This window comes from Coregonus lavaretus (genome assembly GCF_964263955.1).
Source record: "Coregonus lavaretus genome assembly, chromosome: 16".
In the NCBI taxonomy this organism is placed as follows: Eukaryota; Metazoa; Chordata; class Actinopteri; order Salmoniformes; family Salmonidae; genus Coregonus; species Coregonus lavaretus.
The window spans coordinates 34,474,946-34,492,096 of NC_140003.1; positions in this window are offsets into that span (position 1 = coordinate 34,474,946).

Here is a 17,151-nt window from a genome sequence, read left to right on the forward strand (position 1 = left end):
ATATATATTTTTCATACTGGCCCCCCGTGGGAATCGAACCCACAACCCTGGCGTTGCAAGCGCCATGCTCTACCAACTGAGCTACACGGGGCCATAGTACAAAGATACAGTGGCTAGTGGAAGTATTCACCCCCCTTGGCATTTTTCCTATTTTGTTGCCTTACAACTTTGAATTTAAATTGATTTTTGGAGGGGTTTGTATCATTTGATTTACACAACATGCCTACCACTTTGAAGATGCAAAATATTTTTTCTTGTGAGACAAACAAGAAAAATACATAACTATTCACCCCCCCCAAAGTCAATACTTTGTAGAGCCACCTTTTGCAGCAATTACAGCTGCAAGTATCTTGGGGTATGTCTCTATAAGCTTGGCACATCTAGCCACCGGGATTTTTGCCCATTCTTCAAGGCACAACTGCTCCAGCTCCTTCAAGTTGGATGGGTTCCGCTGGTGTACAGCAATCTTTATGTCATACCACAGATTCTCAATTGGATTGAGGTCTGGGCTTTGACTAGGCCATTCCAAGACATTTAAATGTTTCCTCTTAAACCACTCGAGTGTTGCTTTAGCAATATGCTTAGGGTCATTGTAAAGCCCAACTCTGTGTAGTGTACGGCTTAAAGTGGTCCTATGGACAGATACTCCAATCACCGCTGTGGAGCTTTGCAGATCCTTCAGGGTTATCTTTGGTCTCTTTGTTGCCTCTCTGATTAATGCCCTCCTTGCCTGGTCCGTGAGTTTTGGTGGGCAGCCCTCTCTTGGCAGGTTTGTTGTGCTGCCATATTCTTTCAATTTTTTTATAATGGATTTAATGGTGCTCCGTGGGATGTTCAAAGTTTCAGATATTTTTTTTTACCCAACCCTGATCTGTACTTCTCCACAACTTTGTCCCTGACCTGTTTGGAGAGCTCCTTGGTCTTCATGGTGCCGCTTGCTTAGTGGTGTTAGACTCTGGGGCCTTTCAGAACAGGTGTGTATATATACTGAGATCATGTGACACTTAAATTGCACACAGGTGGACTTTATTTACGTAATTATGTGACTTCTGAAGGTAATTGGTTGCACCAGATCTTATTTAGGGGCTTCATAGCAAAGGGGGTGAATACGTATGCACGCACCACTTTTCTGTTATTTATTTTTTAGAATTGTTTAAAACAAGTTATTTTTTTAATTTCACTTCACCAATTTGGACTATTTTGTGTATGTCCATTACATGAAATCCAAATAAAAATCCATTTAAATTACAGGTTGTAATGCAACAAAATAGGAAAAACGCCAAGGGGGATGAATACGTTTGCAAGGCACTGTAGCATTTATTTATTTTGATTAAAGGAATTCTTCTCTATTCAGCCCAAGCTACTATATCTGATCCTTCCATGACACAGTTCGCTTCTTCAGCGCTGTAGTGAGGGTTAATACCCATGATGCTCTAGGGGTACTGAGTGAGTGTAAGATGTTGCCCTTGTGACCCTGTGGCAAAATGTGAGTCAGTTTCTGCCTTTTCACCACATGGCCAGGAGGGTCAAAATGGCGTCAGTGTGTGTGTCAGCCTGTCGCAGGGATAAATGGTGCTCACAGGTCTCCCCTCGGCTAAGCAGCCTCTTTCTGACGGCCTCAGCAAATCACATCACACCCTTCATAACTCATTCTAACAAACACACACTCTCTCCCTCTAACACACACACACGTCCACTGTTGCCCTTAACATTCCAAACACACACTCACAAACTTTCCAGTGGGGACCAAATCATATCACCCTCTCCATAACTCACAGTGGCACAGAGGGAAAATAACATTTACCGCAGCAGAAATGATATTCCTATGTGTCAACTTGATGCATGCAGGGTTAGTGGATCATATCGTGGGCTCAGTGGTACCCGGGTCGCCCTGTAGGGCTGGCTCTATGGGAAACTCTCCTATCTGTCACACAGTACTACACGGATGGTGTGCCACTGATAGTGGCATCACTGATGACATTGTTGATACTATTGTCAATGTGCTCTTTCACAACTCTGGTGGAGACAAAGAAATGGTGCTCAGTGGGGGATATTTTTCTCTCATCTCGCTCTCTCCTTCTGTTGCTCTCTTTGTTTTTCACACTCACTCATTCCCTCTCAAACTCATTCTCTCCCTCCCCCCAAACACACACACACGACAAGGGCTATTTTCGATAACAGTAAATAATAAAATACATGCTCACAGAGGACAGATACCAGAGGGCAAACATGGGCAGACAGCGCTTAACGATCCAGAGCAGAGAAGCAGCAGGCATGCTAGTAGATGAGGATTTATCACCAGTGAGAGAGGAGCAGAATATAGATCGAGGGGCAGGACATCTCTCCAGGTTATACTTCAGCTAGTTGGGGGGGGCAGTATTCAGAACAGCATAACAATGATCAAATATGTACAAGAAGATGAACAGGAATGTATGTCCCATAGCAGAGCATATGAGCGGAGTGGAGCGGTGAGAATCTCAGCTCCTCGCTCACGGAGTTGTTCACCCCTCCGCTCCCCCCGCTCAAAGCCACATCAGGCCAGTCCGCTCATTATCGCTCAGCGCTCAACGCAGTTTGCATCGCGCTCCACTCAAATCGCCCCCGCTCACTCCAAAAAAGGAATGAAATCTGCATGTATTTCACTTTTAGCTTAAACCACAGCCTTACTTTATCTCCCCGAATTTGTTGCATACAGACTCATCTCGGATTATCCATTCTGTCTTGAAACGGGGATCTAACACTGACGCTAAAATGAGATGTTAATCAGTATAGTATATTCCATAGCGAATTGACACGTTGTTTGCCAATGTTTCTGCAAAAGCAGCGATGCCCATTGGAAGTGCAGCGTGAGTGTAATCGGTGAGCAGGGATTTGATTTATGTGACAGCAGGGAGGATCATCCCCAGGTTCCCCAGCTCCTTCTGCATTTTGTCTGTGAGGTCTGCTAGTGGTGTCAGCACACGGACAAGGTGCGTCAGCTGCGGTACTTGATTCAGGGTGATGTTAGCAACATTAGACTTGAGTTTGTTTTGCCATAACGGGTCTTTTTGGAACAACCGGATGAACGACTGAATCATCCGCAGCTGGCTGCTCCATCGAATGGCGCAGGCATTTGTGGGGCGGACACCTAATTGGTCGGTTTCCTCTGTGCTCTTGCGTACACTTTTCACCAGGTGCCCGACTTTCACTAACAGCCTATTAATGTTGTCGTGCTCGTTAACGGCGTTTTTGATCGCCAGCTGAAGCATGTGAATGGGACATCTCAGATGTAAATTTGACAAAGTAAAGTACTGATTTATCATAGTTTCTTGGGGGGGGGGTGTAGCCCGGTTGAGCTGCGCTGGCGAAGTGTTGCATCCCTTTGCGTTCTCCTTTACTCAGCTGTTCATAGTCCATGAAAATCATTTTTTAAAATGCTACATCCAGCTCTCTTTTTCTCTCCCTTGTTATGGTTGGGCCTTTGCCTGCAGTGAATAAACTTTTGAATTCCTCAACGCTTTTCTCTTGTTGCTGCTGCTGCTCCTCGCTCTATAAAATACAAATTCTTGGACGACACAAATTAAATTAAACAGATGGATTCTGGGTCAGGCTTGAGCATGCTTCAGACTCTTGGTGTGAGCGAGCGAAATTGGAGCGGGACATAGGGCGACGCTCCGTCCTTTTAAAAATGCCGCTCTGCGCTCTGTTCAAAATCCGTCCGCTCACGCTCCACGCTCGCTCCCGCTCCACTCCGCTCATATGCTCTGTCCCATAGGCAACAGCATCAGGTATTACTGCCGTCATCATAACGTGACCATTGAATATGCCTGGAGCTTTTGTGTTTAATGTAGCACCTGAGGTTGTAGTGACTTTACGTGTGTGTGCGCAACACGTGAGAGTTCCCACAGTAACTGCTCTGACTCATGTCCTAATACTATACACTGTTCAGGTTGTGTGTCCTGAGGCTTGGAGACTTGATTTGTCTGCAGTATTAGTTGGTCTCCTGAGTGTTGCTCTCCGTGTTAACTCTCTCTGCCAGGAGGCTGGGGATCAATACCTGTATTAAAGGCCTATTGGTTAGGACCGGATCATTGGAGAAATGTGGCAGTTTTCCTGCCGATAGACAAATAAAGACCATTGAACAAAGACTATTTACAAATGTCTCAGTTTTCCTGTTGATAGACAAATAAAGACCATTGAACAAAGACAATTTACTGTGAAGAGGACCGTGTGACATTGCTGGCGTCATGGCGAACTAACCAAACACCTACACTCTCTTCCTGATATAAGTTGAGCTCTCACAGCTTTGCACACGGCGATAACAGCAATGCCGTGATCTCATCCATTATGAATTAGAAAACACGAACACACACACACACACACACACACAGAGACATCAATAAGTCTTGGCTTATCTATTATAGATAGGCTTTGGATGCCCTTTGGCACAGATCTAGGATCAGCTTACCCTTCATCAATCCTATCCTTACCTGTTAGGGGGGAAATGTGAAACTGACCTTAGATCAGGACCTAGGGACAAATTAATCTTACTCCATGTGCCTGCCTTGAACAGCTCTGATTACCTGATGAACGTCTCACCAACCCGCTACTTCTACACTACCTCTATTACAGTGGAGGCTGGTGGGAGGAGCTATAGGAGGACGGGCTCATTGTAATGGCAGAAATTGAATAAATGGAACTGTATCAAACAAATGGAAACCACGTTTGACTCTGTTCCATTGATTCCATTCCAGCCATTACAATGAGCCCGTCCTCCTATAGCTCCTCCCATCAGCTTCCACTGCTCTATTCAAGCAATGTTATTGCACTGTCATGGAACTATATGGAAAATGATCCGCTCATAAAATCACTGCTACCGTGTGCTTGCCCTGTATGCATAAATGGCATAAATTACTGTAGACCCTCTCCTAAAACAACTGAAAACAGAGGGGAACTATGGAGCAACCATAACAAACAAGCACCCCATGTCACTGCGCCTCCCTCCCACGGCGAATTACAATCACCGCCTCCCATGAATCTCTGCAGACTCACTCCCCCCCGGGGCAAAGCAAAGAGATCTTTTGTAATGTTATTCTACGCAATTACAGTACATTTTTTAAATTGTTAATTAGATGGAGCTAGCACACACACTTTATCAGAGTGAGGACTTTATGCATAAGTAATGCCGTGTTCATGTGCCAGTCAGAACTTGGAAACTTGGACATTTCCAACTGTTTTTTCGAGTAGTTGTAGTTATACACGTGCCGCGTTCAACCAGTTAGCAAGTCTGACATTTTCGAGTTTCCTAGTTCCGACTGGCACGTGAACGGCTGTGACAACAGTGAGCTAATCAGCGCCACGCTTCCTGCCTTCTGTGGGATTGTGGGTAATTATGAATAAGCTGGAAGATGCGACGAGTGAGGTAATGTGCTTTTAGTGCTGAAGTGGACAGGGAGGAGAAGAGAGCAGAGACATCACCGCTAGCCACCAGAAAGAAAGAGAGAGAGAGAGAAAGAATAGTGGGAAAGGTGAAGAAGGCGAGAGGGAGAATAAAAAGGGTAGATGAAAGGCGGATATAATAAAGGAGAGTGCATTGAGAGCCGCACCATGTTCTCTTACAGTAAAACATTCATTATACACTAGCCTATCTTTACACCGATGGATTTGAATAATCCATTTAATGTGGTTGCATGATGGATGAGAAATGTTACATCTCTAGTCTACATATCAATACGTTTTGATTTACATTATCATAAATGTGATTAAATCTAATTCACATTGGAATTCGAAGCATTGGATGTCACATTTCTTCCCAGTAGATAGTGTTTATGAAAAGAGTAGGGGTGTATTTGTAACGCCGATTCTGTTGCAAAACGTTTTGCAAGAGAAAACATTTACTCCAAATGGAAAATGTTTTGCAAGAGTTTCTATTGGACAAATTCTGGTAGGTCCCGCCCCATTTTTTGCTTCCGTTTTGGTTCTTAAACGGTAAACGGTTTCCGTTGTAAGACGTAATCAATACACCCCTGGTTTCTGGTTTAGCAGTGGTAGTGTGTTCCAATGAGGGATGTAGGCTCTGACTACTAAACCCTGCTCAGTAGGGGCCCTCTGAAGGGCTGGGGTTGTGTCCTCTGTGTACTGCTATGTTCCAGCCTTCACACCAGAGACAGCAACCCAGCCAGACTTAGACTGCAGGTCTCTGAAGACAGGATCAAAAACTCCACGACATGACGTCTGCCAGCATGTGCGCATGCATACGTGTACGCGTGTACAGTACCAATCAAAAGTTTGGACACACCTACTCATTCAAGGGTTTTTCTTTATTTTTTACTATTTTCTACATTGTAGAATAATAGTGAAGACATCAAAACTATGAAATAACACATATGGAATCATGTAGTAACCAAAAAAGTGTTAAACGAATCAAAATATATTTTATTTGAGATTCTTCAAATAGCCACCCTTTGCCTTTGACAGCTTTGCACACTCTTGCATTCTCTCAACCAGCGTCATGAGGTAGTCACCTGGAATGCATTTTAATTAACAGGTGTGCCTTCTTAAAAGTTAATTTGTGAAATGTCTTTCCTCCTTAATGCGTTTGAGCCAATCAGTTGTGTTGTGACAAGGTAGGGGGGTATACAGAAGATAGCCCTATTTGGTAAAAGACCAAGTCCATATTATGGAAAGAACAGCTCAAATAAGCAAAGAGAAACGACAGTCCATCATTACTTTAAGACATGAAGGTAAGTCAATACGGAACATTTCAAGAACTTTGAACGTTTCTTCAAGTGCAGTCGCAAAAACCATCAAGCACTATGATGAAACTGGCTCTCATGAGGAACGCCACAGGAATGGAAGACCCAGAGTTACCTCTGCTGCAGAGGATAAGTTCATTAGAGTTACCAGCCTCAGAAATTGCAGCCCAAATAAATGCTTCACAGAGTTCAAGTAAAAGACACATCTCAACATCAACTGTTCAGAGGGGACTGTGTGAATCAGGCCTTCATGGTCGAATTGCTGCAAAGAAACCACTACTAAAGGACACCAATAATAAGAAGAGACCTGCTTGGGCCAAGAAACACGAGCAATGGACATTAGACCAGTGGAAATTAGTCCTTTGGTCTGGAGTCCAAATCTGAGATTTTTGGTTCCAACCGCCGGGTCTTTGTGAGACGCAGTGTGGGTGAACGGATGATCTCTGCATGTGTATTTCCCACCGTAAAGCATGGAGGAGGAGGTGTTATGGTGTGGGGGTGCTTTGCTGGTGACACTGTCTGTGATTTATTTAGAATTCAAGGCACACTCAACCAGCATGGCTACCACAGCGTTCTACAGCGATACGCCATCCCATCTGGTTTGGGCTTAGTGGGACTATCATTTGTTTTTTAACAGGACAATGACCCAACACATCTCCAGGCTGTGTAAGGGGTATTTTACCAAGAAGGAGAGTGATGGAGTGCTGCATCAGATGACCTGGCCTCCACAATCCCCCGACCTCAACCCAATTGAGATGGTTTGGGATGAATCGGACCGCAGAGTGAAGGAAAAGCAGCCAACAAGTGTGCAGCATATGTGGGATTTCCTTCAAGACTGTTGGAAAAGCATTCCAGGTGAAGCTGGTTGAGATAATGCCAAGAGTGTGCAAAGCTGTCAAAGGCAAAGGGTGGCTATTTGAAGAATCTCAAATATAAAATATATTTTGATTTGTTTAACACTTTTTTGTTTACTACATGATTCCATATGTGTTATTTCATAGTTTTGATGTCTACACTATTTTTCTACAATGTAAAAATAAAGAAAAACCTTTGAATGAGTAGGTGTGTCCAAGCTTTTGACTGGTACTGTACGTTACTGGGGTTATAATAAGCTTCTGTGTGTGTGCACCCAACAATCAACGTTCTCTCCTGCAAGTGCCTGCGGACATACAGTGAAACATGTACAGTAGGCAGCTAACCCTGACGTGATACAGAGTGTGGAGGAGGATTGGACGCGTCAGAATAAGGCTCTAACCAACGCTACATAATCTCTTTCACTCTCTCTCGCTCAGTAAATGGCAGCATCTGGATATGGTTGCTATGGCACCAGTGGCATAACTTTTCCATTCCCTTGAGTAGCATTGGCTATACGTACAGTACAGTAGGCCTATGTGTACGTGTGCTTGATGTGAGTTTACCCATGTGTAAGTCTTCTGTCAAGAGTTTTCCTCCTTGAATCTATGATTCCCTTTTTAATTGGGAATTTCTAGAATGGGGGTTATAGTGCACCATCGCACTTCTCTGTTTTCGTCTCTTAAAGATGACAAGCATTTCATCAAACATAAATGTGCAGTGTCTTATACATACATGTAGAGAATAGCGTGCACGTATGACTCACAGCATTCTCCCCAGATACTATCATGCCTTGTAATGATGGTGCAGTCTGAGACGTGGCAGAGATCCAGCTGTAGGAAAACCTTGTCAGGATGTATTAAGAGAGCAATAGACACAGGTGACCCTCTTACATTTACATTTACATTTACGTCATTTAGCAGACCCTCTTATCCAGAGCGACTTACAAATTATTTTTTGTTTGTTTTTTGGGGGGGGGTGGGGTAAGGGGGGGGTTAGAAGGATTACTTTATCCTATCCCAGGTGTTCCTTAAAGAGGTGGGGTTTCAAATGTCTCCGGAAGGTGGTGAGTGACTCCGCTGTCCTGGCGTCGTGAGGGAACTTGTTCCACCATTGGGGTGCCAGAGCAGCGAACAGTTTTGACTGGGCTGAGCGGGAACTGTGCTTCAGCAGAGGTAGGGGAGCCAGCAGGCCAGAGGTGGATGAACGCAATGCCCTCGTTTGGGTGTAGGGACTGATCAGAGCCTGAAGGTACGGAGGTGCCGTTTCCCTCACAGCTCCGTAGGCAAGCACCATGGTCTTGTAGCAGATGCGAGCTTCAACTGGAAGCCAGTGTAGTGTGCGGAGGAGCGGGGTGACGTGAGAGAACTTGGGAAGGTTGAACACCACACGGGCTGCGGCATTCTGGATGAGTTGTAGGGGTTTAATGGCACAGGCAGGGAGCCCAGCCAACAGCGAGTTGCAGTAATCCAGACGGGAGATGACAAGTGCCTGGATTAGGACCTGTGCCGCTTCCTGTGTAAGGCAGGGTCGTACTCTCCGAATGTTGTGGAGCATGAACCTACAGGATCGGGTCACCGCCTTGATGTTAGTGGAGAACGACAGGGTGTTGTCCAGGGTCACGCCAAGGCTCTTCGCACTCTGGGAGGAGGACACAACGGAGTTGTCAACTGTGATGGCGAGATCATGGAACGGGCAGTCCTTCCCCGGGAAGAAGAGCAGCTCCGTCTTGCCAAGGTTCAGCTTGAGGTGGTGATCCGTCATCCATACTGATATGTCTGCCAGACATGCAGAGATGCGATTCGCCACCTGGTTATCAGAAGGGGGAAAGGAGAAGATGAGTTGTGTGTCGTCTGCGTAGCAATGATAGGAGAGGCCATGTGAGGATATGACAGAGCCAAGTGACTTGGTGTATAGCGAGAATAGGAGAGGGCCTAGAACTGAGCCCTGGGGGACACCAGTGGTGAGAGCACGTGGTGCGGAGACAGCTCTTACATGTCCCTACATCCCCCCCACACACACACAGATCTCAAAAGCCACCCGGGTATTACAGTTTCTGTAAAAAACTGATCTGTAGTCAGTCTCCTATGAACCTCTGTCTTGTGCGATATGTGACACTGAAACGGAAATACAGATTTCTGAAATCAATATTGCAGGAGAATGTGAATCATCTCCCAGACATGTTGCATTATTTAGAACGAGCGGCTTGCAGCTAAAAGTATGTCATGTATGATTCTCATTGACAAGAGGTTTGTTCCAGTGGGCATAGAGATATGAGAGATGTAGAAATGCCCCCTATCTCTCAGACAAAATGACTGCCTGCAGTAGAAGGGCTTTGAGCAGTGAGCAGGTAAAAACAGGTAACTAAAAGGGGGAAAACACCTGATATTCTTCTTGCATTATTAACTAGAAAAAAATATTGTCAGAGTTAAATTGTGTTAAATACAAACATTCTTCCTATCAGGGCAGGGAGAGGATTTTTTTATTCTACTTATCCTGTAATGCAACTATTAGTTTTGATTAAATAAACCCCTGTCTCAGCCTACTGTTCTGTTAGTTTATGCATGCATTCAAAGCCAGGTATTAACTTTACATCACACATTAAAATGAGATATGGAAGTGCTGGATCAAGAAGATCACTAATGCTCTCCTATGGGACATGTTAGTCAGTCATTTATGGATAATTTACTGTTATCGATAATCTCATGACTTAATATCAGTAAGTAATAAGTCATGAGTAAACAAGATAATACAGAAAACCGGGAATTGAAAAAAAATGAATGACAGTCCTGGCATACAAACCCATCAGGATGAATAGTTTGAGCAAGCTTGCCCTCTAGTGTCTGAGTAGTAAAAATCAGTGTTGTGTTCGAGACCACCTAAAGCGAGACCGATTTAAGACCAAGACGGGGGCAAATCGAGTCCAAGTCAAGACCAAGCCCGGAAGGGGCGGGGAGGGGTGAGACCGAGTCAAGACTGAGACCGGGAGGGGGGCGAGGTGTCCAAGACCGAGACCAGAAAAATACAAGTCCAATTCAAGACCATGATTGTAATTTTGTCAAATCACCACCATAATAAGAGTTCAAAATGTCCAGTATTTCTGTGTTCATATTTCAGAAGAACATATGACTTCTTTAGACATTCAGAATGGTTAAAAAATGCATGCTGAGGGCAAATTGAGCCACTCTACAAATTATTACTAACCCAAACACAGTGGGAAACAATGAGGGCCTTCTACACCTTCAGAGAAGGGCTAAGGATTTATAAAATAATTCTAATAATTCTAATGATATTCTTTTCAATTATGTTCGGATTTAATCTGTTCATTTTTTGTTAAAAAGGAAAGGGTTAACTGAAGAGAAACATGATCCAATCAGGATTTTTCTTTGGTGGTCTCTGGGGAGAGAAATATAGATAGCTAAGTCAGCTATTGGCTAGGCCATCAGAAGCTTGATAGAAGGCATCTGCCATTCAACTGTATTAAAGCAAAATTGTGGAGTGACAGTGGAATCAACCAATCACATTGACTTGTAATGGGTGGGACCGTTTTTACAAAAAAGTATTGAAACTTCTGCCTTCTCGAAGGCCAACAGGTCACTGCGCAATAGCGAGCAGTAGTTTTCCCACGGTCTAGCCAGCTAGCTTTTGTTGGAAGTTAGTTTGCAGCAGCTTCCGCAGGTGTTAGCTTTTGTTGTAGGCTAGTTTACAGCGGCTGCAGTAGATGTTATCGAAGAGGATAGATGCTGTTGCTAATTTGTTAGCTTCTCCCTTTTCAAGAATAACTCATCTGGTGAGTGGAACTGTGTTTTTTATTAGCCATCTCTTTGAAAATAACTTACAGTGGGGAAAAAAAGTATTTAGTCAGCCACCAATTGTGCAAGTTCTCCCACTTAAAAAAGATGAGAGAGGCCTGTAATTTTCATCATAGGTACACGTCAACTATGACAGACTAATTGAGAAAAAAATATCCAGAAAATCACGTTGTAGGATTTTTAATGAATTTATTTGCAAATTATGGTGGAAAATAAGTATTTGGTCACCTACAAACAAGCAAGATTTCTGTCTCTCACAGACCTGTAACTTCTTCTTTAAGAGGCTCCTCTGTCCTCCACTCGTTACCTGTATTAATGGCACCTGTTTGAACTTGTTATCAGTATAAAAGACACCTGTCCACAACCTCAAACAGTCACACTCCAAACTCCACTATGGCCAAGACCAAAGAGCTGTCAAAGGACACCAGAAACAAAATTGTAGACCTGCACCAGGCTGGGAAGACTGAATCTGCAATAGGTAAGCAGCTTGGTTTGAAGAAATCAACTGTGGGAGCAATTATACAAGACCACTGATAATCTCCCTCGATCTGGGGCTCCACGCAAGATCTCACCCCGTGGGGTCAAAATGATCACAAGAACGGTGAGCAAAAATCCCAGAACCACACGGGGGACCTAGTGAATGACCTGCAGAGAGCTGGGACCAAAGTAACAAAGCCTACCATCAGTAACACACTACGCCGCCAGGGACTCAAATCCTGGAGTGCAAGACGTGTCCCCCTGCTTAAGCCAGTACATGTCCAGGCCCGTCTGAAGTTTGCTAGAGTGCATTTGGATGATCCAGAAGAGGATTGGGAGAATGTCATATGGTCAGATGAAACCAAAATAGAACTTTTTGGTAAAAACTCAACTCGTCGTGTTTGGAGGACAAAGAATGCTGAGTTGCATCCAAAGAACACCATACCTACTGTGAAGCATGGGGGAAGAAACATCATGCTTTGGGGCTGTTTTTCTGCAAAGGGACCAGGACGACTGATCTGTGTAAAGGAAAGAATGAATGGGGCCATGTATCGTGAGATTTTGAGTGAAAATCTCCTTCCATCAGCAAGGGCATTGAAGATGAAACGTGGCTGGGTCTTTCAGCATGACAATGATCCCAAACACACCGCCCGGGCAACGAAGGAGTGGCTTCGTAAGAAGCATTTCAAGGTCCTGGAGTGGCCTAGCCAGTCTCCAGATCTCAACCCCATAGACAATCTTTGGAGGGAGTTGAAAGTCCGTGTTGCCCAGCGACAGCCCCAAAATATCACTGCTCAAGAGGAGATCTGCATGGAGGAATGGGCCAAAATACCAGCAACAGTGTGTGAAAACCTTGTGAAGACTTACAGAAAACGTTTGACCTGTGTCATTGCCAACAAAAGGTATATAACAAAGTATTGAGAAACTTTTGTTATTGACCAAATACTTATTTTCCACCATAATTTGCAAATAAATTCATAAAAAATCTTACAATGTGATTTTCTGGAGAATTTTTTTTCTCAATTTGTCTGTCATAGTTGACGTGTACCTATGATGAAAATTACAGGCCTCTCTCATCTTTTTAAGTGGGAGAACTTGCACAATTGGTGGCTGACTAAATACTTTTTTCCCCCACTGTATGTGTGTGAAACATTGTTGCATTTAAACTTTAGATCACTGGTTACTTTGTGTGCTAAACATGAAATGTTTTTTGCAATGGGAAGTAATAGTTGTACATTTCAATTGGGAAATGCTTAGCCTAACGGTTGTGTTTTGACTGCTTATCCTTTAACATCATGCTATGTGTGACTGCTGTCTTTCCATCGGCGCTTTGCAGTGGGGTCCTTTGTGAAGGAAAGGCGCCCTGTGTGAAAAGTCCTATGTTTTCTTATGAAAACTTCAAAATCACACAATGTTATGTTCTATGTCCACAACAATGCTTAAACCACATCAGGAGACCATTTTTGAGGTCTGGGGGGAAAAAAATATATTTTTTGTTTGGAGGGTGTAGTTGCCCTCTAATATACAAATCAACATTATATAATTCTGTCAGGTAGGCCTACATTGCAGTCCACATTTTATTGGGAAGGTTTTTTGGGAAAGCCTTTAGAAATGTTCATACAAACAGCGCATGATGACTGAATTACGAATCGCAAATAGCCAAGACTATGGACCAAACTTTTTAAATACCTGTTTTGCATACCCTTTGTTGCCTTAGTTAGCATTTACTGGTAGATATCATGAATTGAAACGTCTTTCCTACCTACCCTACCAGCTACCGATGTCATTCTTCTGCTACTTGCCCCAGACCATTATTCCTCCTCCACCAAACTTTACAGTTGGTTCTATGCATTCGGGAAGGTAGCGTTGTCAGACTGCCAGATGGTGAAGCGTGATTCATCACTCCAGAGAACGCGTTTTCACTGCTCTAGAGTCCAATGGTGGCGAGCTTTACACAATAATAATAATAATTTACATCACTCCAGCCGACGCTTGGCATTGCACATGGTAATCTTAGGCTTGTGTGCGGCTGCTCGACCATGGAAACCCATTTCATGAAGCTCCCGATGAACAGTTCTTGTGCTGACGTTGCTTCCAGAGGCAGTTTGGAACTCGATAGTGAGTGTTGCAACCGAGGACAGATGATTTTTAGCACTGGGCGGTCCCGTTCTGTGAGCTTGTGTGGCCTACCACTTCGGGGCTGAGCTGTTGTTGCTCCTAGACGTTTCCACTTCACAATAACAGCACTTACAGTTGACCGGGGCAGCTCTAGCAGGGCAGAAATTTGACAAACTGAGTTGTTGGAAAGGTGGCATCCTATGACGGTGCCACGTTGAAAGTCACTGAGCTCTTCAGTAAGGCCATTCTACCGCCAATGTTTGTCTATGGAGATTGCATGGCTGTGTTCTCAATTTTATACAACTGTCAGCAACGGGTGTGGCCGAAATAGCCGAATCCAACATTTGAAGGGGTGTCCACATACTTTAGTATATATAGTGTATTTCACGTGCTTTGCAGTTGTGTTGTCTACTTTGTGCATGATTTCTCTACTGTACTACATCATGAATAAGTCTTATACCTCCACTACACTACTTTGATATGCAACAGTAGGGATTAAGAAGTGGGTATAGGCAATGTCCACTGAAAGAAAAAAGTGTGTATATGCCATATACAGTGCATTCGGAAAGTATTCAGACCCCTGGACTTTTTCCACATTTAGTTACGTTACATTTTTTTCATCATCAATCTACACACATTACCCCATAATGACAGAGCGAAAACAAGTTTTTTGAAATTTTAGCAAATGTATTAAAAACTAAAAACTGAAATACCTTATTTAAATAAGTATTCAGACCCTTTTCTGAGACTCGAAATTGAGCTCAGGTGCATCCTGTTTCCATTGGTCATCCTTGAGATGTTCTTACAACTTGATTGGAGTCCACCTGTGGTAAATTCAGTTGATTGGACATGATTTGGAAAGGCACACACCTGTCTATATAAGGTCCCACAGTTGACAGTGAATGTCAGAGCAGAAACCAAGCCATGAGGTCGAAGGAATTGTCCGGAGAGCTCCGAGACAGGATTGTGTCGAGGCACAGATCTGGGGAAGGTACCAAAACATTTTGGCAGCATTGAAGATCCCCAAGAACACAGTGGCCTCCATCATTCTTAAATGGAAGAAGTTTGGAACCACCAAGACTCTTTCTAGAGCTGGCCGCCCGGCCATACTGAGCAATCAGGGAAGAAGGGCCTTGGTCAGGGAGGTGACCAAGAACCCGATGGTCACTCTGACAGAGCTCCAGAGTTCCTCTGTGGAGATGGGAGAACCTTCCAGAAGGACAACCATCTCTGCAGCACTCCACCAATCAGGCCTTATGGTAGATTGGCCAGACAGAAGCCACTCCTCAGTAAAAGGCACGAGAGCCCACCTGGAGTTTGCCAAAAGGCACCTAAAGGACTCAGACCATGAGAAACAAGATTCTCTGGTCTGATGAAACCAAGATTGAACTCTTTGACCTGAATGTCAAGCGTCACGTCTGGAGGAAACCTGGCACCATCCCTACGGTGAAGCATGGTGGAGGCAGCATCATGCTGTGGGGATGTTTTTCAGCAGCAGGGACTGGGTGACTAGTCAGGACTGAGTGAAAGATGAACGGAGCAAAGTACAAAGATCCTTGATGAAAACCTGCTCCAGAGTGCTCAGGACCTCAGTCTGGGGCAAAGGTTCACCTTCCAACAGGACAACGACCCTAAGCACACAGCCAAGACAACGCAGGAGTGGCTTAGGGACAAGTCTCTGAATGACCTTGAGTGGCCCAGCCAGAGCCCAGACTTCAACCCGATCGAACATCTCTGGAGGGACCTGAAAATAGCTGTGCAGTGACGCTCCCCATCCAACCTGACAGAGCTTGAGAGGATCTGCAGAGAAGAATGGGAGAAACTCCCCAAATACAGGTGTGCCAAGCTTGTAACGTCATACCCAAGAAGACTTGAGGCTGTAATCGCTGCCAAAGGTGCTTCAACAAAGTACTGAGTAAAGGGTATGAATACTTATGTAAATGTGATATTTCCGTTTTTTAAATATATATACATTTGCAAAAAAATCTAAAAACCTGTTTTTGCTTTGTCATTGTGGGGTATTGTCCGTAGATTGATGAGAAAAACAACAATTTAATCAATTTTAGAAGAAGGCTGTAACGAAACAAAATGTGGAAAAAGTCAAGGGGTCTGAATACTTTCCGAATGGACTGTACCTGCCTATAGACTCCACTACACCACTGGCCCTTTGTGTATTACAAAAAGTGCCCTCTCCTACATGATAGTATTACCGTTGCTGTCCTTTCAGCATCATGAGCCTGTCACACACTGAAGGCCTAGGTCCAATAGGTTCGCCACTGTGCAAACATGTCTATAATAGATATAAAGACTGTTACAATTTCCCCGTTTTCTTTACTACAGTTATTTTTTTATCGCTTTGGTACTACTTTCACAAGTATGTGGTCAGATTTCACAACTCTTAGTATAAAACTCAAAACAGATAATCAAAATGGCATTTCTTTCAAAACGTTAAGCACATTTTCAATTGGCTATGTACAACACACAAAATCACACAGTAACTTTTTCACCAAACCTAATCAGTGTTTCATCTAGAAATACCTTTCATATACAGTAACTGCCTTTCACAATGCAATGATCACAATACTTTCCATATGATTCTCTTCTAATTTGTTTAAATACATCATTTAATCCAACTGCTCTTAATGGTTAATCACTTAACCGTTTGGTAAACCTATAGATTTTAAACTGGCTTGTCTACTGTATATGGGCTTACAGAACTACAGAAATAAAATGTGTGTTTGTAAAGTATAAACATCTAAATTACATGTACAGTGAGGGAAAAAAGTATTTGATCCCCTGCTGATTTTGTTTGCTCACTGACAAAGAAATGATCAGTCTATAATTTTAATGGTAGGTTTATTTGAACTGTGAGAGACAGAATAACAACAAAAGATCCAGAAAACCGCATTTCAAAAATGTTATAAATTGATTTGCATTTTAATGAGGGAAATAAGTATTTGACCCCCTCTCAATCAGAAAGATTTCTGGCTCCCAGGTGTCTTTTATACAGGTAACGAGCTGAGAATAGGAGCACACTTAAAGGGAGTGCTCCTAATCTCAGCTTGTTACCTGTATAAAAGACACCTGTCCACAGAAGCAATCAATCAATCAGATTCCAAATTCTCCACCATGGCCAAGACCAAAGAGCTCTCCAAGGA